The sequence below is a fragment of the Nicotiana tabacum genome, chromosome 6, assembly GCF_000715075.1.
Source record: "Nicotiana tabacum cultivar K326 chromosome 6, ASM71507v2, whole genome shotgun sequence".
NCBI lineage: Eukaryota > Viridiplantae > Streptophyta > Magnoliopsida > Solanales > Solanaceae > Nicotiana > Nicotiana tabacum.
In genome coordinates this window covers 43,745,531-43,772,362 of record NC_134085.1, presented here as the reverse complement: position 1 = coordinate 43,772,362, position 26,832 = coordinate 43,745,531, and positions in this window count along the sequence as shown.

Below are 26,832 nucleotides of genomic sequence, written 5' to 3'. Positions count from 1 at the left end.
GCACAACAAGAATACAAGAACAACATCCTAAATTCAAAATATACTGAAATAGGTTTACGTAAGTAAAAATCTCACAAAAACTGGATGAAAACATCACAACTCAATACATAATTCCCCAAAAAGATCCGGGTGTCATAGAGTACATGAGCATCTACACAATAACACAGTCTGACAAATGAAATACTATCTAGGAAGGTATAATAGTATAAACAAAACTAAAAGATAATGGAGGTGAGTCAAGGCCTGCGGATGCCAAGGCAGCTACCTTTGTAATCTTTGACTAATGAATCTCTAGAAATTAGCAACCACCATTCCCAAAAATATCTGGATCTGCACACGAAGTACAAAGTATAACGTGAGTACAACCAACTCAATAAGTAACAAGTCTAACCTTTAGGTAAAAGCAGCGACGAGCTCAAACAATATTGTCCCATTATAGAATTTAACAGTATGGAAGATGGCAGAAAATTTGACAATAATATCCAAGAGAAACTCATAATCTGCAGGTACCAGTACATGAATGTATACATGCTTCCAAGTTTAACAATTAAGCTCAATACAAATAAATTATGCCACACCTGAATGATATGAGGAATATGACATCTCAATATCTACATGCCAATATACATATCATATGTGATGCAGCATAATGAAAGCCTCGCGTACTCACACTCTCAAAGTACTCAACCTGACTACCTCAATTCTTGCTCATCACACTCAATCACTCAGCATTACACTCCCACTCAACACACTCAGTCACTCAGCACTATACGACACCTACACTCACAGCTGGTATGTCAGACTCCGGAGGGGCGAATTCTGCCCAAGCGCTAATATAAGCCAACATGGCCTGCTACACGATCCCATCGTGAATCAATAATACATGTTGTGATGTGTAGCCCAATCCCATCATAAGTCAACAGTAACCGATGCAGCGTATAGCCCGATACCATCAATATCACTCACAAACAGGCCCTCGGCCTCACTCTGTCATCAATCTCTCTAGTCTCTCGGGCTCACAACACTCATGCCAAGCAGCCCAAATCAATGATACATCATGTGACAATGTATGATAACTTAGATATGATATGCAATGATGAATGAAACTGAGTACATAACTGAAAATTAAGCAAAGAATGGCCGGTGCGGGTCCCAATAGCACCAATGCATAGCGTAAACACAATAACATAAATTACAGCTCAAGTGCTTTAACACATAGAGTACAATAATAATATTTAGATAAGATAACTACACAGTTCCACAGAATCGACTGAATCACAATTACTACGGTGCACGCCCACACGCCCGTCACCTCAACATCAGTCACATAGCACGAAACTTCAGGGATTCATACCTCAGAAACATGTTTAGAAGTGTTACTCACCTCAAACCATGCAAATCTCTACTCTAATAAGCATGTGCCTTGCGAATCGGCCTCCGAATGCCTCGAATATAGCCACAAACAATTTGATACAATCAAGTCAAGCTATAGGAATCAATTCCTTATGAAAATGCTAAGTTCTTATTCAAAAGTCAAAAAGTCAACTCAAAAGTCAACCTTGGGCTCACATCTGAGAATCTGACAAAATTTTACAAAATCCAAACACCCATCCAATCACGAGTCCAACTATACCAAATTTACCAATTTTTGAGACCAAATCGTCACTCAAATCCCCAAATTTTACTCTCCAATCCCTAGCCCAAACTCCAAAAATTCCACCTCAAAAACACACAAACTAGGTAGAAAATTCAATGGGTAAAAATATTATTGCATAAAAATGATCAGAAGTGGCTTACCTCAAGAAATCACTCGAAACCCCTCTCAAAAATCGCCTTAATTTGAGTTTGCAAAGTCCAAAAATGATAAAAACCTCGGAACCCTTCAACCTATATTCTGCCTAGTGCTTTTGCACCTGTGGACCTTTTCTTCGCTTTTGGGATACTGCTTCTGCGGTCGAATTTCCGCACATGCGGAACTCACTTAAAACTCCACTCCATCGCTTCTTCGGACTCGCTTTTGCGAAACAAGGTTCGCTTCTACGAACTCCCATTTCCAGCTCACCCTTCACTTCTGCGGAACCAAACACACATCTGCAGGCTCGTAGATGCGGCATTTCCCCCGCACCTGCGACCCATCAGCAACCCAGCCAAATTCGCTTTTGCAATGCCATCCATGCACCTGCAGTCTCGCACTTGAGACCAAGACCTTCGCAGGTGTGATCACACTACTCAAAGACTGCTCAACCTTACTGTAATTTCAAAATTCGATCCATTAACCATCCGAAATCCACCCGAGGCCTACGGGACCTCAACCAAATATACCAACAAGTCCTAAAACACGATACTAACTTAGTCAAGGCCTCAAATCACATCAAACAACATCAAAAACACGAATCACACCTCAATTCAAGCCTAATGAAAACTAACAATTTCCAAGATCGAGATACAGTACTGTGCAAATAACAAGCTGAAAGTACAATGAAAGTAAAGGACTTCAAGGGACTGCGACAACCAAACAACTCTACCTTGAATCCTTGCGATCAATAAGCTAACTCTGCCTGAGCCCGATCTCCAATACCTGAATCGATACAAAAATGTACAAAAGTATAGTATGAGTACACCACATTCGATACTCAGTAAGTATCAAGACTAACCTTAGTAGAGTAGTAACGAGGTACAAGTCAAGACACCTACTAGTCAAAATAATGTATAGAAGTATAAAGCTAATAATGAAATCATGAATAAGTAAATGACAACACGAATCAACATGTGATATAAACAGTAAAGTAATAAGAACACCATGAAAGTACCATTGACACCAAATAAGGAAAACAAATAACGACCAATTAATCAAGTCGTAATAACATAAGTTTCGCAACGACATTACTCCGAGATACCTCATCTCGTAATCATAAGTCATGAGTCTCAACCCATGAATCATATGCTCATGGAACCTTATGCCTACATTTCTAATCACAACTGTACAGACAACTCATGTGCCAATATCTCAATCCGCCCGGAATGATCACAGGCTCACAATCACAATCCGTTCGGCTGGTCACAAGCTCACTATCACAATCCGCAAGGCATAGTCACAGGCTTAATATCACAATCCACCCGACATGGTCTCATGCTTAATATCACAATCCGCCCGAAATGGTCACAGGCTAAATATCAACATGAAAGCAGATAATATAAGAATACATGGGAATCATCAATAAATTTTGAGTTTCGTACTCCTGAACTAGTATAAGTGGAATGCTACGGTGTATGTTTGTGTCAGTGTACTATTACAATCCAAGTCAACAAGTTATATCAAAGACATCGACCACTTGATAACAATACGATAGGGGTCCAAGAACTACTAAGGAAAATCAAGAAATGTGCGGAAGCTAAAAGAAGGTAAAGAAACTAAAAAGAAGACAAAAAATAAAGATAGATTGAGTTCAAGAAAGAGTTTCTTGAATTCAAAAAGTCTATTCTTGAAGTTGAATCCTAGAAACAACAGTTAGCTAACGAAGAACTAATTGCCTTAGATAGAGAATTAAAAATAAGAGATAGATTGTTAAACCTGAGCCTTTAGAATAACAAGAACAATAATAAGCCAAAACTTATCACCTTTATTGAATACCTAGAAGTGATCTATGATTTCAAAGAATTCATCTTACCACCTTAAGTTGAGTCTTGAAGGTTGAAGAATGAATCCAAGAGTAGCCACAACAAGAGTGCAAGAAAAATCTCACAATTTTTATTGATAATAATATGCAATAATATATGTCTAAAAACAAAGAAGACCCTTATATATGTAGGAGGGGTCATGAAAGTAAGGCTAAAAAATAAGGAAATAAAGTCCTAAACTACTTTCGACAACAAGTCCAACTATCTTAGGAAAAGAAAAATACTAGGAAGCAACAATCATGTCATTCTTGGAAAGTAATTCCCACAATCTTAGTAAAGGAAAATATAACCTTAACTAACTAGGAAAGTAATAAATATAGTCCCAAAATACATGGAAATAAGTCTCAAACCAATCTTGGATAGAATTTTGAAAATCTTGAAGGAAATTTGCCAGAAACTTGGCACCAACTTGCACTCAACATATAGCACGTCTATTGTACCCTTCTTGGGAATCAAGTAAGTCCTTTTTATGTCGTAAAAATGTGGATTTTTGTAGGACTTTATAGGCTGCAAGTTTGGACACATTTTAGGTGCCAAATTAGTCAGAAAGTAGACTGACTAGGACCTTCTTCAAAGGACGTCTCTTGGGATACAATCCTCCTCTTCTTGGATATAAATTTGGGCTATAAAACAATTGTAATACCTAAAAAATTCATATTCTTTATCCTTGAGTTCTTCCTCTCAGTTAACAACTTCTTTATTTGCACTTCTAATGGCCTTGTTTTGCAACTCTTTAGCTTGACATCTTGTTAAAACCCTCTTTGAGATTTCAAAGCTTTATCCTTATCCTTGAATAGATTTGAGCTTCCTAGGATTCTATCATTCCCCTCTTCTTGAAGAAAATTCGTCCTCGAATTTTGACTTTGCAAGAAAAAGAAAACATGCATAGTAAATGGCATTTGCTAATCTGAAAAAAATGGTAGGAACAAAACAAGATAGTTACCATGTGTCCACTTAACCCAATTAAGCCTAATAGGTATAAATACTCCCGTATAAAGCATATGGACATCATCATCCAAATAAAATTTATGCCTACTTAGATTAGTACAATAAAAACTTCTCTTAGATGCACTATGCAAGGAAATTTTCAATTCGAACTCGTCAATAAGGTAGTCCAAAAATATGCTTGACAAAGAAATTGCAAAAGATTGATAATGCATCCATTTAAAACAAGTATCTCTACCACACGTATCAAATAAGATAGTTTTATGATATAGCAAGTATCTACAACTACAAATCTCATGGATTCTTCTACATGTAAGCTATTCAAAGCAGCACATAAATTCTCAAGAAGGTTAGAAGAACCCGTAAATTCCAAAGTAAGAATTTCATTACATTCAAGCTCATGATTATTACTTTCCCCAATAATACTCGCAACATCAATGGATTCTAAACAATTTCTCACACTGTCACAGAAAGAGTCATAGGTAGGCTCATGAAAGAGTATTTGATCACTAACGTCACAATAATCACGCATACCCTCTTTACTAGTAGCAAGCATTTTTACAGGCTCACAATCAACATGACTGGAAAAATAACTCCCCATTGCACAACAAAAATCACATTCTAGCACTCTATCACATGAAAACTTATTTGTAAGCCTCTTCTCATAAATTTCATGCCTCTTTCCACTAAGCTGGAATACATAATTATCTAGGTCATACTCAATTTCAAAAGGAAACAAATTATTCTTGGACTTGAACTTAGATAATACAGTTAACGAATTGATATGCATCAAAATATTATTATCCACAACAATAATAAAGTCACCAACATAAGAAATACGAGTATAGTTCATTACTTCCAATAATACCTTAGGTGTTTTAAAAAGGCCAAGAATGTGAATAAATTATACATACCATACTTGGATTTATTTAATAATTGAACAACATCACCTTATATTCTTTTATGCAATGATTTCAGCTTAGCAATGGCTTTTGGGAACTCCGTGTTATAAACCTGTAAATAGGAATCAAAGTAGTCAAAAGGTTTAATAACAAAGAATTTAACCAAGCTTTTATCTTCCACTATCCAAAAAGAATTGATTTTGTCAAATTCATGTTGGAATCTAATTGGATCCTTTGCCACCATTTCTTGTGCCTCACCTCCCCTTTCAAAAGGTCTTTCAACATGTGGCTGCACAAAATCACAAGAACTAAAACAAGAAAGAGTTAATGGGTTAGAAAGTAAAGAAATATTTTTCTTGCTTACATTCTCTTTGGCTTTTATCAAAAAATTAACTTTTTTATCACCCTTATCCTCTTCTCTCTCACCAAGGTTTTTGTCATGACCCAAAAATCCAACTAGGCATGATGGAACCTAATCCAACCCGCTAGGTAAGCTAATTAACAACAATTCAATTTAATGAGATTTACTGAGAAAATAAATGATGAAATAACTGAACTTTTATACACTTCCCAAGGACTGGTAGTACAAATCATGAGCTTATAAGAGTTAGAGTTTACAAAGCTGGTATGAAATAAATACATCATGTGTTTGAAATATACATGAACAAATTAATAATTCTAAAGCTACCAAGAACAAGAGGCAACTATAACCAGAATACAGGTACATCTTCAAGGCCATCTTCCGCCATACACAGCAACATCAACATCCAAAATCTGCACACAAGGTGCAGAAGTGTAGTACGAGTACAACCGACCCCATGTACTCAATAAGTAACAAACCTAATATTAGGTTGAAAGTAGTGACGAGCTGGGACTAGGGTCAGAGTCTAACTCCAATAACCCCCAACAGTTCGTAACAATATACATAAAGTAGTACAAGTAATAACTAAAAGATATGATGCTCAATTCGTTCAGAGTTACATAAATAGGCATGCTTTTCAAGTATAACAGTAAAACCCAAATCTTTCACCAAAATCACCAAAATATGAGTAAATCTAAAAACTATGACTTTTCCTAAAAACTTTCAACAATAGATGAGAAGTTTCGTTATCAGATGACATGAGAAAAATACATCTCTATGCCTACATGTCAATATACGTGTGAAGTCAAAAATATCACAATACAGTACAACATGAGGAAATGCATCTCAATGCCTACATGCCAAATATGCATGCCAACTGTAATGTAGTGCAGTGATAAAACCATATGCATATTCTCAGAGTATCAATGCACTCAGTCCTCCCATCACTCAATCCTCACATGCACTCAGTCTTCACAGTCACTCAATCCTCACAATCACATATTCCTCCCAATCACCCGGCACTCGCACTCGACACTCATACTCGCACTCAGTAGGTACCTGCGGTCACTGCTGGTAAGTCAGACTCTGGAGGGGCAGATCCTACCCAAGCGCTAATATAAGCCAGTCATGGCATGAATGAATAAAACCTGCTGCGACGTAAAGCCAGATCCCATAAACATCATCACAATCATGTCCTCGGCCTCACTCAGTCATCAATCTCTCTAGTCTCTTGCTCTTACAAATCTCATGCCAATCAGCCCAAATAGTGATAATATGATGTGAGACAAATAATAACAGAGACTGAGATATGATATATAATGAATAAGTATGACTGAGTATGTAATTTGAGTATGTAATTTGCAATTTAAGCAGATAACTCAACAATAGGAATGACCCCAGTGGTCCCAGCGGGATAAGCATATAGCCTAAATATTGTTTCTAACATGGATCACATCTCAATTACTCTAGCATGTAGAAATGTTATAGATAGAAAAAAGATTAGGTCATTACACAGTATCATAGAATCAATCAAATCATAATTTATATGGTGCACGTCCACACGCATGTCACCAAGCATGTGTGTCACCTCAACACCAAACACATAACACGTGTATTCAGGGGTTCATACCCTCATCACCAAGTTTAGAAGTGTCACTTATCTCGTACAAGCTGAATCCAATACCGAGCAAAGTAAACAATACCCTAGAAATGCCATCTCACATGTATCGACCTTTGAACGGCTCAAAACTGGCCAAAGGCAACTCAAATACATCAAATAATATATAAAAAAATAATTCCAAATGATAAAGGTTGAATCTTTTGTCGAAAGCCCAAAGTCAACCAAAAAGTCAATATTAGGCCCCGCGTCTCGAAACCTGACAAAACTTATAAAATCCGACAACACATTCAATTACGAGTCTAACCATACTAGTTTCACTCAAATCTGACTCTTAATCAATGTTCAAAACTCAAAAATACTTTTTACGAAATTATAGACAAAACCTTCGATTTCTTTTCCAAAATCAATAACCAAACGTCAAAAACGAAGATTAATTCATGAAATATAATCAAAAATGAGTCAAGAATGCTTTCCCCAATCCATGTGGTGAATTCCTGTGACGACCTGGCCAGTCGTCTTAAGAATTAATACCTCGATCCTCTATTAACTGCTTTCCCCGTATTTATTTCTGCTATTTTGATTTGTCGGGATGTTCGTTTTTGAGTTTCGGAGAGTTTTGGGACACTTAGTCCCTAAATGAGAGCTTAAGTTTGGGAAATTTGACCGTAATCAGAATAGTGTGAAGACGGTCTCGGAATGAAATTCAGATGGTCCCGTTAGTTCCGTTGGGTAGTTTCGGGTTTAGGAGCATGATCGAATTGTGTTTTGGAGGTCTGTAGCTAATTTAGTCTTCAAATGCCAAAAGTTGAATTTTTGAAGTTTTCGGTTTGATAGTGAGCTTTTGATCCGAGGGTTGGAATGGAATTCCCGAAGTTAGAGTAGGTACGTAGTGTTGAATGTGACGTGTGTGCGAAATTTCAGGTCATTAGGACGAGGTTTAATAGACTTTTTGATCAAATGCGTAAATTGTGAGTTTTTGAAGTTCTTAGGCTGGAATCCGATGTTAAATTGGTGTTTTGATGTTGTTTTGAGCGTTCCGAAGGTTGGAACAAGTTTGAATGATTTTTTAAGATTGGTTGGCATGTTTGGTTTAGGTCCCGGGGGCTTCGAGTGAGTTTCGGGTGCTTGGCGGAAGGTAAATTTGGACTTAGGAAGATTTTGGCATTGCTGAACCTGTCATAACCGCACCTACGTGTGTGGGACCGCAGGTGCGGCACCGCAGAAGCGGCTACTAGACCGCATAGGCGAAAATTTGGTCCAGCTCCAGGAGCCGTAGGTGCGAGAAGGGTAACGCACCTGCGAGAGCGCAGGTGCGGAAAGTCTGTCGCAGAAGCAGGAAGTAGATTTATTGAGAAGTTGCAGATGCGACCTTGGATCCCCAGAAGCGGGACCGCAGATGCGGTTTAACTGGACAGAACATATAAATACTTGCCTTCGCAAATTTGAGTTATTTTCACCTCTTTTCAAACGGGAAGAAGCCTTGGGGAGCATTTTCAAGGGAGATTTTTAGAGGAATTCATTGGGGTAAGGTCTTTGGTCCCTAAACTCATTATTGGGGTGATTTTTATCATTATAAACATGAAAGTTTGAGGAAAATCGGTGGTAATTTGGGGTTTAGGGCTTGACTAATTAGAGACTTTTGAGTGATGATTTGAGGGACCATTTGAGGTTCGATTTTGGTAGTTTTGGTATGACTGAACTCGTGAGAGTGTGAGGATTTTGGAAATGTAAATTTTACCCGATTCTGAGATGTGTGCCCGAGGGGCGTTTTGGTCATTTTACCTAATTTCGCGTATTAGCTTAGAATTTCTTTGTAGAATTAGTTACTTGAAGTGTTATTTACATTATGAAATTGAATTTAATAGATTTGGACCATTTGGAGACGAGTACTCGTGGCAAGAGCATGGTTTCAAGTTGATTTGAGCTGGTTCGAGGTAAGTGGCTTACCTAACCTTGTGTGAGGGACCTTCCCCTTAGGATTTGGTATATTTGATAATTGAAATGCCTTGTACGTGAGGTGACGAGTGCATACTTGAGCTAATTGTTGAAAATCCATTTTTTTTAAGAAATTTCAATTGTGTTCCTTTTTACTGTTTTATACTACTTGAAATTTAAGCCTGTTGTTAGATTAGAAAAAACATGTTTAATTGACTTAATTGCTTATTTGTTTAAACTGCCTTAATTGTATTATGTGAAGCATGTTAGGTTAGGATTACCTATTTTACTTGGTACGAAATTGAGCTTAATTGAGTATTCTTTGTGTTGCTGCTGAGTGTTTTACTTTGGGAGTACGGGACGGCATCCCGGGAGATCCCCCGTACGTATTTATGATTTGAGCCAAGGTGCAGGATACTGAGAGATTCCTGGCATGTATATTGAGGATACCAAGAGATCCTCGGTATACCAAGAAATCCCTAGCATATATTGAGGATACCAAGAGATCCTGGGGATACCAAGAGATCCCTAGTATATATTGAGGGTACTAAGAGATCCTCGGGATATTGAGAGATCCCCGGTTATTTTCCTTGTGATTGTTTTTATCCCTGTTCCAGTTATTGTATTCCTTATTATCCTGTATTAAATTCTTACTGTCAGCTTTCAATTGTACTGCTTATCTTATTCTGTCATTCCTTATATTTTATTTAACCTCAGTAGGGCCCTAACCTTCCTCGTCACTATACGACCGAGGTTAGGCTTGGCACTTACTGAGTACTGCTGTGGTGTACTCATGTCCTTTCTGTGCATGTTTTCATGTGCAGATCCAGGTACCTCCAGGAAGACTTATCACGCTTGAGACGAGGCATTTGTAGAGACTCCAAGGTATATCTGCCGCGTCCGCAGACCGAAGAGTCCCTTTCTACTCTCCCTTTTAAGTATTAGCCCTTCTGTATTTTTCTTTCCTTATTAGATATTCTGGAGTTAGACATTGTAGACTTTTAAAGGCTTTTGATCATGAGATTTCGGGTTTTGGGAAATGTATTTAGCTTTTAGAGAGTTATTATTGTGTATGCCAAGCGGCACTTTAAATTACTGTTTTATTTTACTACTTTGGTTTTAAATTATTTCTTCCGCAACTTGGTTTATTTTTCCGCATTGTTAGGCTTACCTAGTCGTAGAGACTAGGTGCCGTCACGATAGTTCACGGAGGGCGAACCGGGGTCGTGAAAATTCCTCTCCAAAGTCGTCCAAAACCAAGCTCCAACCCAAAAAATGTGAATAAATGACCAATTTTTGAAATATAGATTCTGCCAGCCTTTTTTCGCATTTGCGAAACTATAACAGCTTCTGCGGGTCACTTTTGTGACCAAAATTATGCTTCTGCAGAGAATCACTGGAAACTCTCCCACCGCACCTACGAAAAAATCTACCCCCCACCTTCTGTGACATCGCAGTTCTGATGCAAAAACGCGCATCTGTGCACAAGTCTCGCCCCTGCGCCTCAGCCATTGTGTTTGCGATAATGCAGATACGACCCAAAACCTTGCATCTGCGATGCTCCCAAACGTAGCCCTTTTCCACTCTTGCGACCACTCTGCTGTTTTTACGGCTTCGTACTTGCGCCCATAGCTCCAGAGGTTCGGCCACACCAGAATCCCTGCCAAACCAGTCTTAACCAAATAGTTCCAAACCATCAAAACTATGAGTCGCACCTCAAATCAAACTTAATGAACTTTGAATCATTCAACTTCCAAAACTCATGCCAGACCTTATCAAATCAACTTGGAATGAACTCGAATTTTGCAACAAGTCCCAAATAACATAATGAAGCTATTCACCCGGAACCACAATCCAAACCCAATATCATCAAAGTTAATTCCCGGTCAACCTTATAAATATCCCAAACCTTCAAATTTTTAACTTTTTCCAATTAGTGCCGAAATATTCTAAAAATATCCAAATACAAATCCGAACATATGCCTGAGTCCAAGGTCACCATCTGGACCTAACAGAACCACCAAAACTCCATGCTGGGGTCAAATACTCAAAAGTCAAATTTGGTCAATTCTTCCAACTTAAAGCTTCAAACATGCAATTCATCCTTCCAAACTAATTCCGGATCACCAGAAAATCAAAACCGGTGATACACACAAGTCATAAAATATCATACGGAGCTACTCATTCCCTCAAATCACCGAGCAAAGTGCAAATGCTCAAAACGACCGGCCGGGTCACCAAGGTTTTCTCCCTTTTCTTCACTCAAACCTTCTTCTCTCTCTCTCTCTCTCTCTCTCTCTCTCTCTCTCTCTCTCTCTCTCTCTCTCTCTACCTCACAACCTTTTTTCTATCGCATGGCCTTCTCTCTTTTCTTTTCTATCAAGATCACTTTTTTCCTCCCTTGACATCTCTCTCTCTTTACTCAACATAACCTCTCTTTTTTCCTCTCTTGGGATGTCAACATGTACTCCCTTACTCCTCTCATTCTTTTCTCTCTAATATTTTTCCATATTCTCTTTAACAGTCTTTTTATCTTCACAAATTTGTGAGAGAGTCAAAGGCCCAATAATGAGTTTCTTCCCGTTAACCTCAAAAGAGTATTTATTTTTTTCCATGATATATGAAGCTCTTTTGTAGACATACCATGGCTTTCCCAAAAAAATATGATAATTATTCATGGGAATCACATCACACTAGATCGCATCCCCATACCTTGCAACAGAGAATAGTAATAATACTTTATCTACCATTACTCCTCCCAACATATAGGGTTCAATATAGTCAACACAAGGCAATTTTAATTTCTCAACCATATAACTGCTAATTGTGTTATAACCAAACTCTTTGTCAATTCTAAGGGTACAAATCGAAGATATCACTTTAGCTCTTGTGTGAAAAATAACTTTATCATTGTCTTCATTCCATTTGATATACTGTAAGTTGGACTTTTCAAGTTGTCGAGTCATAGATTGCCTCCTTTCATCATAACTACATGTTTAAGACATCTTGAAAAAGATTAGAAGAAATATGTATATTTCAATTTTTGCTTTTCCCTCTATTGTTCTCACCTCTCTTACCTTTTTTTGTATTCAAAGCAACCCTTGGTTGTTAATCTTTAAATTTATTAATAAACCTTACTAGTTACAACCCTTAGTGATAAGAACAGGAGTTACAAAAAGAAAGTGATAGACCAAACCTAGAAAGAATAGGAATTGGTTAGTAGAAAAAAAGGGAAGAATTTAGGAAATCCAAAACCCACAAGAATAAGGAAAGAAGTTACCTTAATCTTCAAGATCTAGGATCCCCTATTCTTGTTTCTTTTCTTGACTTCGAAACAAAAATAATACTTGAATCTAAAAGTAATAATGAGCAATAACACTCTTTTTTGACTGGTTTTCATTTGTTTTTTTTTTGTTTTTTGTTTTGCTCAAGAACCTCCCAAGATTATCAAAATTAAAATCTTGATTAGCCTATGCTCTGATACTACTTGATAACAACACGATAAGGGTCGAAGAACTACTAAGGAAAATCAAGAAATGTACGGAAGCTAAAAGAAAGTAAAGAAACTAAAAAGAAGACAAAAAATACAGATAAATTGAGTTCAAGAAAGTGTTTCTTTAATTCAAGTAGTCTATTCTTGAAGTTGAATCCTAGCAACAACAATTACCTAATGAAAAGCTAATAGTATTTGATAGAGAATAAAAAACAAGAGATAGATTATGAAACACGACTCTTTAGAATAACAATAACAACAATAAGCCAAAACTTATCACCTTTATTGGATAACTAGAATTGATCTAAGATTTCGAATAATTCATCTTACCGCCTTAAGTTGAGTCTTAAAGGTTGAAGAATAAATCCAGGAGTAGCCACACATAAGAGTGCAAGAAATATTTTTATTAATAATAATCTGAAATAATCTATGTCTAAAAACAAATAATACCTTTATATACGTAGGAAGGGTCATGAAATTAAGGCTAAAAAACAAGAAAATAAAGTCTTAAACTACTTTGAACAACAAGTCCAACTACCTTTAAAAAAGGAAAATAATAGAAAGCAAAAACCAAGTTATTCTTAGAAAGTTCCAACAATCTTAGGAAAAGGAAAACACAACATTAACTAACTAGGAAAGCAATAAATATAATCCCAAAATATATGGAAATAAGTCCCAAACCAATCTTAGATAGAATCTTGTAAATCTTGAAGGAAATTTGCAAGCAACTTGGCACCAACTTGCACTCAACATCTAGCACCCCTATTGTATCCTTCTTGGACATCAAGTAAGTCATTTTTATGTTATAAAAACGTGGCTTTATGTAGGACTTTATGGGCTTCAAGTTTGGACACATTTTAGGTGCCAAATTGGTCGGAAAGTGGTCTGACTAAGACCTTTTTCAAAGGATGTCTCTTGGGATCCAATCCTCCTCTTCTTGGACATAAATTTGGGTCATGAAATAATTGTAATACCTAGCCAATTCATATCCTTTATCCTTGAGCTCTTCCTCCCAGTTAATAACTTCTTTATTTGCATTTCTAATGATCTTGTTTTGCAACTCTTTAGCTTGATATCTTGTTAAAGCCCTCTTTGAGATTTCAAAGCTTTATCCTTATCTTTGAATAGATTTTAACTTCCTAGGATGCTATCATAGCTCATTTAAAGCAACACAACATGTTACATAAGGTGTATGACATACATAAGTAGAATCACACTAGCACACGAACATTGTCAATATAATGCCCCCAGGCCATCACACATCATCCCTGACATTGCCACCCTTATCTCTCCGATACCCACCCATATCACTTCGCTCTAACAATATCATTAGCCACCAGTATCACTCCGCACAATCAACAATAGTGAGATTCCACCCTTATGCTCTGCATAACAACAACCAATCCACACAACAATTCACATGTGCTAACAACACAATAACACGATATATTAACTCGTACAACAAGTGCCCATAGACCACAACATTTCCAAAAGAACCAACAATACCAATATTTCCTCAATAAATATCCCATGGCTCAAACACAATGTGTATATAATCTCAATAACAACAAAATTAACGGGAAAGTCACTCAACAATGAACAAAATCTCCTTTAAACACAACTTTAATTAAAATAGATTAATGACTTTCAATAACTTCAACTTCAATTAATTGCTTAAGAAGAAACTCAATAATGAAGGTATTTCTGTAAATGGAAAACTTTCAAATTCTAGTATGTGAAATAAGCTAACAAATGAAAGAGATGGCATGAACTAGAAAATACTTCTAAATTCATGAGAATAACCCGACAACGAAAGTATATCATGTAACAACAATATCAATTAAGAATAACTCAATAATAAAATAAGTCACGTAATGATAAAAGAGGTAACAATTTCAAATAAAGCATATAAGAGCAAACTTGACAAGTAAAGGATGTGACATGTAACAACAACTTCAAATAAAGCATGTGAAAGTAAACATGACAAATAAAAGATATAACAGGTGCTAACAATTTCAAATAAATACATGAAAGAAGCCTAAGAGTCTAATCCGCTCAATCTCCATATATAAGCTCGAGTACACACTCGTCACCTTGCGTACATGGCTTTAAAATTACACAAATAGCACAAACAACTCAAATCCTAAGGGGTAGTTCTCCCACACAAAGTTAGGCAAGATACTTACCTCAAAGAAGCTAAACTAATACTCTAAAATGACCTTCTCGAGTCAAACAACCCCCGGATGGCTCAAATCTAGCCAAAATACCTTAATATCATAAATAAAAACCCTAGAAAATAATTCCGGATAATAAAGATTCGATCATTCATGAAAACTTAAAAGTCAACTCAAAAAGTTAACCCCAGTCCCTTACCTCAAAATCCGACAAAACTCACAAAATCCGAACATCCATTTTTATACGAGTCCAATCATACCAAATTATCCAATTTCGACATCAATTCGGCCTTCAAATATTTATTTTATATTTTAGAAAGTTTTTAAAAAAATCTCCAATTTTCTCCAACACAAATCACTAATTTAATAATGAAAATAAAAATGTAATCATGAAATATAATCAAATCCGGATAAAGAATACTTACCCCAATCCAAATCGTGAAGAACCCCTCCAAAATTGCTCAAAACCAAACTCACTAACTCAAAAAGTGATAAAATAATAAAAGCCCTCAAAATAGAGTAAATATAGGTATGCTCAGGTGTTCCTCTTCGTGATCGCGAAACATGCTTCGTGATCGCAAAGCACAAAAATATAAGCTGCCAAATATAATCTACATGAATGCGGAGACCAAATTCCCCAATGACTCCTCCCAGTCTTCCTTCTACGCGATCGTGTAGCATCTCTTGCGAACGCGACGACTACAACCTTCCTAGCTTCGCAAACGTGGTCGCCTCATCACGACTGTGAAGAACAAAATACCTAAGTCGACAATAACACTACGCGAACGCGAAGGTACAGGCGCAAACGCGATTAAGAAGACGCCAGATGACAGAACATCTATCCAAAATAGGAGGAAATGGTCTGTAGCCCATCTGAAACACACTCGAGGACCTCGGGACCCCGTCCGAACATATCAACAAGTTTTATAACATAACGCGGACCTATTCGTGGCCTTAAATTATATCAGACAACATCAATATCCAGTGATATCATCCCGTAATCCCAAACATAAATGTCTAGAGGATCTCCCGGAATATCGTCCCGTAGTCCGAATCATAAATATGCAGGGGAAACTCCCGGAATATCAACCCTAGTGCCAAAGTAAATATCCAGTATGGGGGATCTACCGGGTGCTATCCCGTAGTCCCAAATATAAATGTGCAGGGGGAGGGGGTTCTACCGGAATAGTGACCCGTAGTCCCAAAGTAAACATACAGGGGGATCTTCCGGGATATCATCCTGTAGTCCCAAAGTAATCACACAACAATCTCAGAGAAATATACAGTTCTATTCCACAATTAAGCAGGAAATTCTACTCTAACATGCTGCACGGAGTACAAGTAGGCAATTAAAGCAGGTAAGACAATTAAATCATATAAGCATGCTTTTTCTAAACTAAGCAAGACGCTTCAAGTACAAGTATTGCTCAATTACAAGAAAACATAGGTATTAACTTAATGAAATGGGATTTTTCAATATTTAGCACGTGTACGCACTCGTCACCTCACGTGCACGGTACTCACATAACAACAATACCAAATCCTAAGGGGAGTTCCCCCACACAAGGTTAGGCGAGCCACTTACCTCGAACCAGCTCAATCAACTTGAAATCATGTTCTTGCCACAAGTACCCGACTCCAAATGGCCCAAATCTATTCAAATTAATTGCATAATGTAAATATAACTTCAAGTAACTAATCTAACTAATTAATGCTAAGCTAACACGCGAAATTAAGAACATCACCCAAAAAGTCCCCCGGGCCCACGTCTCAGAATTGGATAAAATTTACAAATTCAGAACCCACGATCGCTCACGAACACACTCGAACAAAAATCAACAAAATCTGACGTCGAAATCCTACTCAAAATTCAAATTTCCAATTGGGGAAACCTTCTCCCATTTTCCAAACTTTTACCCCCAATTTCCTTAATTAGAAGAGGAAAACAACAATAGATTATAGTTCTAGGATCAAAATCAAGATAGAAATCGTTACCCAATGTTTCACCTTCAAAAACCCACGAGCAATCGCCCTCAACCGAGCTCCAAATCATTTTTCCAAGTTATGAATTTAAACCCTCATTTTTCCCTTTTACTGCCCAGCAATTTTCGCACCTACGAGGGCCCTACCGCATCTGTGGTCCCGCTTTTGCATCCTTTTACCCGCACTTACGACTTTGCATTAAACGGACCAATGTCGCACCTACGACCTTATACTCGCAGATGTGGTCCCGCTTCTGCAGTTCTTGGGTCGCATCTGCGACCATCTCCATTTGGGCCTCAGACCGCACCTGTGGTCCTCATACCGCTTCTGCGGTGCCGCACCTGCGGTCCTACACACACAGGTTCGGTTATGACAGGTTCATCCAACTTCAGATTTTTCCTAAGTCCAATTCAACTTTCGTTAAGCGCCCAAAACTCACCCGAGACCCCCGGGACCTCAACCAAACATGCCAACCAATCCTAAAACATCATACGAACTTATTCCAACCCTCGAATCACATCAAACAACGCTAAAACCACAAATCACTCTTCAATCCAAGCCTTATGAACTAGAAATCTCAAGAATCCTACACCCGATGATAAAACCAACCAAACCAAGTCCGATTGACCCCAAATTTTGCACACAAGTCACATTCAACACTATGGAGCTACTCCAACTCTTGGAATCAGATTCCGACCCCGATATCAAAATTTCACTATCGAACCGGAAATTTTCAAATTTCAACTTTCGGCATTCTAAGCCTAAATAAGCTATGGACCTCCAAAACACAATCCGAATACGCCCTTAAGCCCGAAATCACCAAATGGAGCTAACGGAACCAACAGAATTTCATTCTGATGCCGTCTTCATACTGCTCCAACTACGGTCAAAATTCTAAATCTTAAGCTTTCATTGAGAGACTAAGTGTCCCAAAACACTCCAAAACACAAAACGAATTCTCCTGGCAACTCAAAATAACAAAAACAAACACGGGGAAAGCAGTTAATAGGGTATTGGGGTGTAAATTCTTAAAACGAACGATCGGGTCGTTACATTAGTTCTCGCATTTGTTTCTTGAGAGGTACTGATGAGCTTAATATTTCTTTACATTTCAGACCCTTTTTGTCTTTAATCGGGTCAAGTTGATGAAGATTTTGCTTGAATTATAGTCTAATATGTTATATTTTGGTGCAGGTATAGATGAGATGATCAATGGACAAATAATGGACAAAATGGGAGAAAAACAAGCTGAAGTAGGGATGAAAGAGTTGTGCAGCCTCGTAGCTGAAGGCCAGAATGTGCACATGAGTGCGCACATAAGGCATGCAGCCTAGAGGAGATGCACGCCAACATGTGCGCCCAAGCACCTAGGTGCACGGTAGTGCACGTCTGCCCATGGGAAACTTAAGTCAGACCAATTTTTGTAATTTTTGGGAATTCCCCTTGACCTATATGAAGCCTAACTCATCTTACACTAGGTAACTTGGATTTGGGAGCAACTTTTGGAGAGAAGAAGCCAGGGAGATAACGGGGAATTTGAATACTTTATCCAAATCATTTAATACGAAAATTTGTTTGAATTCGTGGGTTGTAATATTTTCTTGTCCTCTTATTACTCTTGTGATGAATAATTTTTCGACTGTGGAGTAGTCCTTCTTAGGTTTATTGACAGATGTTATCACTTGATTATTATGCAAGGGTTTGATTTCTGTTAGTTACTTGAATTCATTTGTTTGTTTCCCAAGTAATCGCAAGTATACGTGGTCGTCAAGTAATAAAGTGACTCGAAAGCCGGATGTCAAACCCATAGAGACTTAGATTAATCATTAGCTAAGGTAACTATAATCAATTAACTGTCCAAGATAATCAAAAATACTATTTTTATACTAAATTACTTTTGCATAAATTGAACAAGTAATTAGCTAATTTATAAAGGATGCAAACATGTGTTTTTGGATTTTACTCAGAGCAGATGAAGATTTCAGGGTTGTGGTCGGTTTATAAATCCTATTAAGTTCAACAATCACACTTATTAATCCAGATTATCTATTTGCTAATTAATCGGATCGTATATATGAATAACATGTTCCCACAAAACTATTCGCCTATCCATAATTTATCAATCCTATACTCCTATGATATTAAATCTATCATGAACGAATATAATACAATATTCAACTAAGCAAGGCTGTTAGGTATATTTTTATCCTAAATGCGAAATCGTTCCCCGAGCCACAGGTTCAAAAACAAGCTCTCTTTAATTCTACTCTAATCTAAATTATGCCTTCCCAAGCATAGCATAGATAGTAGGATGAATTGGTAGCTACAACAATTCACGAGTTAAAACTAAAATTAAATAAACAACCACATGATGATAATTCGAATTAGCAAAGATGTAATTAGTAAACGTTAATAATCATGTCAACCACAACCCTAGAAACTAGAGTACTTAGCCACTCATGTTCGTATTAACAATTTCCAAGTATTTGCATAAACAAATTACTAAGAAAAAGATGAAAGAATGAAGAACTCGATGATTTTATCCTCCAAAAGTTGTTCCACATGATGTTCTCTCCTCCAAATAATGTCCAACCCCTCAAAAATAGGTTTAGAACACCTTTTATACATGTTGGGGAGATGTAGGGTAGAATACCCTAAGTCCCAGCTGAATTAGGACAAAATCTATCCTTGGGCATCATGCTTTGAGCCTGGCGCGAACATGGACATTGAACTTTTTAGCCTATTATCAACGTTGTTTTGGTTGGTGCCTAGCGTGAACCTGGACATCAAGGTTTTTCCACGTTTGTTCTCTGCTGCCCTTGGAGTTTTGGTTGGTGCCTAGCGCGAACCCGGGCACCAAACTTATAATTCCTCTAAATTCTTCCGATTTTTTACTTCACTTTGCATGTAACTTTCCAAATCACTTCCAATTGACTCCTACATGTATAAATACCCTTATTTATCCTGAGTCATAAATATTTACACCAAAGTTAACTAGATCAAGGCATAATGCAAGGCAAATTACATGCAAAAACATGGATTTTTAGCCAAACATCACCACCCATACTTAATCTCTTGCTCATCCTCAAGCAACCTAAAACCTTGCTAACCAAACAATGCAAAGCAAGACATCATACAATGGAGGAACATTTAGCAACTCGACACACAACACATATGATCATGGTTGATACCAACAATTAATCTATTGATTATGCATTCATACATTTCCCAACTTTCTCATGCCTGAATAGTGGTAAACAATTTAAAACACTCAAACAACCTGCCCATAACTACCCAACCTCAAAGACTGATTCGTCGCCAATAAGCACTCTTAAATTGTGCACTTACCCAACAGGAGATGTTTAATAACGTCACATATCCGTCATGGAATCATGTGCCTCATCAAATAATAAGAGAGTATTCCATCCGCACATTCAAATGCGTGTTCCAATATAATTTAAGGACATCACATACACGAATAACGAACCACTCACTCTCACAAAAAAATTTGTGTACATCCTGTGGTCGTACCATAGGCTTGCCCGTAGCGTATATCTCTACTAATCTAAGCTCGCAAAGTATAGGATCAATTATAGGTCTTTACAAGTTGTAATGGAGGCTGAAGGATAGGTAAGATATATTTTGGTATAGTGACTAACTGTCACGACAAAAAATCCAAATAGCTATGATGGAACCTAACACAACCTACTAGGTAAGCCAATTAACAACAATCCAATTCAAATGAGATTTACTGAAAAAATAAATGATGAAATAACTGAACTTTGAAACAACTTCCCAATGACTGGTAGTACAAATCATGAGCTTCAAAGATTTAGAGGTTACAAAACTGGTACGAAACTAATACAACATCTATTTGAAATATACATAAATAGATATTCATAAATCTAAGCTACCACGAACAAGAGGCGCCTACAAACTGAACACATGTACATCTTCAATGAAAGCTCCTATCATATACAACAACATCAACTCCAAAATATGCACGCAAAGTGCAGAAGTGTAGTATGAGTACAACCGGCCCCTACTCAATAAGTAACAAACTTAACCTTAGGTTGAAAGTAGTGACGAGCTTGGACAATGGTTAAAGTCCACCACAAATAGCCAAGAGCAACTCGTAACAATATAATAAAAGCAACACCAGTAATAACTCAAAGATATGATGCTCAACTCGTTCACGTTTACGGAAAAATATACTTTTCAAGTATAATAGTAAAACCCAAATCTTTCACCGAAATCACCAAAATATGAGTAAATCAGAAAAACTGTGATTTTTCCCAAAAACTTTCAACAACAGATAAGATATTTCATTCTCAGATAGCATGAGGAAAGTACGTCTCTATGCCTACATATCAATGTGCATGTGAAATCATGAATGACACAAAACCGTGTAGCATGAGAAAATGCATCTATACGCATGTATGTCGAGTATACATGTCAAATGTAGTGCATCACAGTGATGAACTCATGTACTTACACTCTTAGAGTACTCAATCTCACTATCTCGCACTCCTGCTCATCACGCTCAATCACTCAGCATTGTACGGTACCTGTTGTGGTGCATAGCCCAATCCCATCATGAATCAATAGAAACTGTTCTCACTGCTAGTATGTCAGACTCCGGAGGGTAGATCCTGCCCAAGCTCCAATATAAGGCATCATGGCACGCTGCGCGTGCACCCCGATCCCATGAATAATATACATACATACATACATACATACATACATACATACATACATACATACATACATACATACATACATACATACATACATACATACATACATACATACATACATACATACATACATACATACATACATAAAGCTTTATATATATATATAAAGCCCATAATCTTGTTGCGACGTATAGCCCGATCCATATAACAATAATACATATAAAGCCCATAGGTCTTGCTGCGGCGTGAAGCCCGATCCACTCAATAACTCGATCATCAATCTCTCTAGTCTCTTGGGCTCACAAATATCATGCCAATCAGCCCAAACAATAATAACATGATGTGATGACAAATGATAACAGAGATTGAGGTATGATATGAAAATGAATGAATATGAATGAGTATGTAATTGCGATTTAAGCAAAAAAATCAATAGCAAAAATGACCTCAGTGGGTTCCAACAGGATAAACATATAGCCTAAACATGGTTTCTAACATGGATCATAGCTCAATTACGCTGGCATGTAGAAATTTCATGAATATAAATAAGATTAGATAACTATGCAGTACCACATAGTCAACCGGGTCATAATTTACACAGTGCACGCCCACACGCCCGTCACCTAGAATGTGCATCACCTCAACACCGAACACATAACAAGTATATTCAGGGGTTCATACCCTTAGCACCAAGTTTAGAAGTGTTACTTATCTCGAACAAGCCAAATACAATACCGAGCAAGCCAAATAATACTCTAGAAATGCCGTCCCATATATACCGGACTTCTAACGGCTCAAAACTAGCCAAAGGCAACTCAAGAACATCAAATAATTCCAAAGTAAACAAACCAATCAATAAAGGTTGAATCTTTAATCAAAATCCCAAAGTTAACAAAAATGTTAAACACGAGCCTGCACCTAGAAACCCGAAAAACTTACAAAATCCAACAACCCATTCAATTATGAGTCTAACCATACAAGTTTCACTCAATTCCAACTCCGAATCGATGTTCAAAACTCAAAAATTCACTTTATGAAATTTTAGACAAAAAACCCCAAATTTCTCTTTGAAATTCATAATCCAAATGCCAAAAATGAAGATAGATTCATGAAATATAATCAAAATCGAGTAAAAACACTTATCCCAATTCGTGTGGTGAACACTGCCTCCAAAATCACCCAAATCCGAGCTCCCCAACTCAAAATATGTTGAAATTAACAAAACCCACGAAATATAGCTTCTGCCCAGTGTGACGACCCGATCGGTCGTCTTAAGAATTAATGCCCCGATTTCCTATTAATTGCTTTTCCCGTGTTTGTTTCTGCTATTGTGAGTTGTCGGGAGGGTTTATTTGGAGTTTCAGAGAGTTTTGGGACACTTAATCCCTAAATGAGAGCTTAAGTTTTGGAAATTTGTCCGTAGTTGGAACAGTGTGAATACGGCCTCAGAATAGAATTTCGATGGTTCCGTTAGCTCCGTTGGGTGATTTTGGGTTTAGGAGCGTGTTCGGATTGTGTTTTGGAGGTCTGTAGCCAATTTAGGCTTGAAATGCCGAAAGTTGAATTTTTGAAGTTTCCGGTTCGATAGTGAGGTTTTGATCCGAGGGTCGGAATGGAATTCCAGAAGTTAGAGTAGCTCTATAGTGTTGAATATGACGTGTGTGCAAAATTTCAGGTCATTCGGACGAGGTTTGATAGACTTTTGATCGAAAGCGTATTTTGAGAGTTTTGAAGTTCTTAGGCTTGAATCCGATGCAAAATTTGTGTTTTGATGCTATTTTGAGCGTTCTGAAGGTTGGAACAAGTTTGAATGATGTAATGGGATATGTTGGTAGGTTTGGTTGAGGTCCTGAGGGCCTCGGGTGTGTTTCGGATGCTCAACGGGTCATTTTTGAAACTTAGGAAATTGCAGAAAATATTGCAGCAGTCAGTTCTAATTTCCTTCTTTGCGTTCGCGAGTGGGGTCTTGCGTTCACGAAGAAGAGTTGCGGCTGGTGAGGAATTTGTGCTTCGCATTCGCGAAGTGTCTCCCACGTTTGCGAAGCTGGGAGTTCTATAACTATGCGTTCGCGATGGCTTTCTCGTGTTCGCGTAGGAAGAGGAAGTTGTGAATCACGTTCGCATCCCGGGCATCGCGTTTGTGATGAAGAAATCTGAGCCCAAGTGAAATTGTGCTTTGTGAACGCGAGGGGCCTTCCACGTTCGCGAAGACGGAATACCTGGGCAGTATTTAAATAGCCATCCGCGACCCTTCTTCATTTTTCCACTATTTTTAACGGGATTGATGCTTTTGAGGGTGGTTTTTGAGGGAACCAAAGGGGAATCACTTAGAGGTAACATTTTTGACTTCATAACTCGTTTATATGTGATTAAAGACCTAATTAGTGGTGAAAAATTTGGGAAAAATGGGTAATTAGGGCTTGAGATTAAGAGACCTTAAAATGGGTATTCGAGCGGTCAATTGAGCTCTGGTTTCAGTGTTCTTGTTATGTATAGACTCGTGAGAGTATGATTCTAAAAATGTAAATTTCACCCGATTCTGAGACGTGGGCCTGAGGGGCGTTTTGGTCATTTTACCTAATTTCGTGTATTAGCTTAGAACTTAATTGTAGAATCAGTTACTTGATGTATTATTTACATTATGAAATTTAATTGAATAGATTTGGGCCATTTGAAGTCGAGTACTCGTGGCAAGAGTATGGTTTCAGATTGATTTGAGCTGGTTCGAGGTAAGTGGCTTGCCTAACCTTGTGTGGGGGACCTTCCCCTTGGGATTTGGTATTACTGTTAATTGAAAAGCCTTGTACGTGAGTTGACGAGTGCGTACTTGTGCTAATTGTTGAAACTCCGATTTTCATTAAGTAATTACTAGTATGTTTCTTTTTCCTGTTTATATTACCTGCATTTAAAGCATGTCTATGTGTTTTAATTGCCTTATTTGCTCAAACTGCTTTACCTGAATTCCGTGCAGCATACTAGGCTAGGATTACATATTTGCCTTGATATGAAATTGATATTTCTGAATATTTTCCTGATGCTGCCGTGTAATTATATTTAGGACTACGGATGTGGGATTCCTGTAGCTCTCCCTTGTCTGTTTATTTAGGACTACGGATGTGGGATTCTGGTAGATCCCCCTGCACAGTTATATGGAACTACAGGACTACACCCGGTAGATTTCCCCAGTACTGGGTATTTACATTTGGGACTACGGAACGGGATTCCGGTAGATCCCCCCGCACTATGAGTTGGACTACGGGACGGGATCCCTGGAGATCCATTGGATATGTTTAATTGGGACTACAGGATGGTATCCTGGGAGATCCCCGATTGCTATTTTGGTGCTGAGCCTTATTTCTTTCTGTGTTTACCTTGCCTCTATAATAGTTGTTGTTGTCCTTTTATATCTTGTGTTACTTTTACTGATGTATTTATTTATATTAATCCATTCTACACTGTTGAACTTTATATTTTATTTAACCTCAGTAGGGCCCTGACCTTACTCATCACTACCCGACCGAAGTTAGGCTTGGCTCTTACTAAGTACCGCCGTGGTGTACTCATGTCCTTTCTGCGCATGTTTTGCATGTGTAGATCCAGGTACTTTGACTCAGTCCTATCACACTTGAGGCGAGGCGACTGTTCCAGAGACTTTGAGGTATATCTGCGCGCCCGCAGACCGAGGAGTCCCTTTCTACTCTCCCTATTGTATTAGCCCTTCTGTATTTTATTTTCCTTGTTAGATATTTTGGAGTTAGACACTAGTAGACATTCCAAGGCTTGTGGTTTCATGAAATTCTGGGTTTTGGGAAATGTTGTTAGTTTTCGAGAATTTGTATTGTATATGCCGAGCGGCATTTTAAATACTGTTTCATTTGGTTATTTTGGCTTTTAATTATTTCTTCCGCAAGTTTTTGTTATTTTCTGCATTTGTTAGGCTTACCTTGCCGTAGAGACTAGGTGCCATCATGATGGCTCACGGAGGGTGAACCGGGGTCGTGAAAAGTTGGTATCAGAGCTCTAGGTTCATAGGAGTCATGAATCACAAGTTGGTTTATGAGAGTCTTGTTGATCGATACGGAGACGTTTGTACTTATCTACGAGAGGCTATGTAACTGTTAGGAAAGTTCCACTTCATTTGATTTCCCTGTCGTGCGAGATTTTGACATCACAATTCTAAACTTCTATCTTCTATTCTCACATCGATGGTGAGGACACGCGGTACATGAGATGATCAAGCACCCACGTACGAGTGTCGCCAGAAGTTGGGGCCAGGGTAGAGGCTAAGGACGCGCACATGGTGTAGCCAGAGCACCTGTGTGAGCTGCCGCCGAGGTACCACTAGCAGTTCCAACTGGAGTCCAGGTACCTACTACTACTCCAGCTCTTCAGAGACTCTTGCGCAGTTCATGAACATGTACACCACTTTGGCTTAGGCAGGGTTGCTTCCCCTTGTTGCAGCTACATCTCAGGTCGGGGGAGAAGCATAGACTCCCACCGCCCGCACTCCTGAGCAGCGAGTGCATGTTGAGCAGGTCCCTGAGATTATTCATGTACAGCCTGTAGTCCGAGATCAGCCAGAGGACATGGCAGCGGCTTATGAGGATGAGCAGCTAAGGCTTGAGAGGTTCAAGAAGTACAAGCCTTTTGTATTCAGTGGTCTAGCATCGGATGATGCTCTAGGATTTCTAGATGAGTGTTACCGTATTCTCTGTACCATGGGTATATCAGGATCGAGCGGCATTTCCTTCACTACTTTCCAGCTTCGAGGAGCCGCCTATGAGTGGCGATGCACCTATGAGTTAGATAGTCCGGATGAGGCTGCTTCAATGACTTGGACTCAGTTTTCAGATCTGTTCCTGAGAGAGTATGTTCCTCAGAGCCTCAGGGATGCATGGTGCATAGAGTTTGAGCATTTGCGTCAGGGTGCTATGACTGTCTCAAAGTATGCTGCTTGTTACACTAGTTTGGCTAGACATGCACCAGACTTGGTTTCTACTATCCGCAAGAGGGTTTGCCGGTTTATTGAGGGCCTTATTCCCA